Source organism: Euprymna scolopes, chromosome 46 (genome assembly GCF_053919585.1).
Source record: "Euprymna scolopes isolate OS-2025 chromosome 46, ASM5391958v1, whole genome shotgun sequence".
NCBI lineage: Eukaryota > Metazoa > Mollusca > Cephalopoda > Sepiida > Sepiolidae > Euprymna > Euprymna scolopes.
The window spans coordinates 94,934,625-94,936,677 of NC_136527.1; positions in this window are offsets into that span (position 1 = coordinate 94,934,625).

The following is a 2,053-nucleotide window of genomic DNA, read 5'->3' on the forward strand; positions in this document are numbered from 1 at the left end:
TAAGACTGCTTAATGAGACATAGAGCAATAAAGACATTTTATTTAGATTTTTACTTAATAAATACACTTTAAAATATGTGCTCATCTCTAAACAGAGCTGATATTATAAAACGATTAATTAATTACAGGATAAATAATCATTAAGATTTAACCAGAGGTATATAAGACTGCTTAATGAGACATAGAGCAATAAAGACATTTACTTTAGATTTTTACTTAATAAATACACTTTAAAATAAGTGCTCAACTCTAAACAGAACTGATATTATAAAACGATTAATTAATTACAGGATTAATAATCATTAAGATTTAACCAGAGGTATATAAGACTGCTTAATGAGACATAGAGCAATAAAGACATTTTATTTAGATTTTTACTTAATAAATACACTTTAAAATAAGTGCTCAACTCTAAACAGAGCTGATATTATAAAACGATTAATTAATTACAGGATAAATAATCATTAAGATTTAACCAGAGGTATATAAGACTGCTTAATGAGACATAGAGCAATAAAGACATTTTATTTAGATTTTTACTTAATAAATACACTTTAAAATAAGTGCTCAACTCTAGACACAGCTAATACTATAAAACGTTTATTTTATTACAAGAGATATAAATATTAAGATTTTACCAAAGTTATATAAGAGTGCTCAATGAGACATAGAGCAATAAAGACATTTTATTTAGATTTTTACTTAATAATTACATTTTAAATAAGTGCTCAATACTAGACGGAGCTGATATTATAAAACGTCTATTTTATTAAAGGATAAATAAACAAAGATTTAGCTTGAGTTATATAAACGTGCTCAATAAGACATAGAGCAATGAACACATTTTATTTAGATTTTTACTTATTAATGACACTTTAAAATAAGTGTTCAACTCTAGACAGAGCTGATATTATAAAACGATTAATTAATTACAGGATAAATAATCATTAAGATTTAACCAGAGGTATATAAGACTGCTTAATGAGACATAGAGCAATAAAGACATTTTATTTAGATTTTTACTTAATAAATACACTTTAAAATAAGTGCTCAACTCTAGACAGAGCTGATATTATAAAACGATTAATTAATTACAGGATAAATAATCATTAAGATTTAACCAGAGGTATATAAGACTGCTTAATGAGACATAGAGCAATAAAGACATTTTATTTAGATTTTTACTTAATAAATGCACTTTAAAATAAGTGCTCAACTCTAGACAGAGCTGATATTATAAAACGATTAATTAATTACAGGATAAATAATCATTAAGATTTAACCAGAGGTATATAAGACTGCTTAATGAGACATAGAGCAATAAAGACATTTTATTTAGATTTTTACTTAATAAATACACTTTAAAATAAGTGCTCAACTCTAGACAGAACTGATATTATAAAACGATTAATTAATTACAGGATAAATAATCATTAAGATTTAACCAGAGGTATACAAGACTGCTTAATGAGACATAGAGCAATAAAGACATTTTATTTAGATTTTTACTAATTAATTTCATTTTAAATAAGTGCTCAACACTAGACGGAGCTGATATTATAAAACGTCTATTTATTACAGGATAAATTAACATTAAGAGTTAACAGAGTTATATAAGAGTGCTCAATGAGACATAGAGCAATAAAGACATTTTATTTAGATTTTTACTTAATAAATACACTTTAAAATAAGTGCTCAACTCTAGACACAGCTAATACTATAAAACGTTTATTTTATTACAAGAGATATAAATATTAAGATTTTACCAAAGTTATATAAGAGTGCTCAATGAGACATAGAGCAATAAACACATTTTATTTAGATTTTTACTTAATAATTACATTTTAAATAAGTGCTCAATACTAGACGGAGCTGATATTATAAAACGTCTATTTATTACAGGATAAATAAACATTAAGATTAAACCAAAGTTATATAAGAGTGCTCAATAAGACATAAAGCAATAAAGACATTTTATTTAGATTTTTACTTAATAAATACACTTTAAAATAAGTGCTCAACTCTAAACAGAGCTGATATTATAAAACGATTA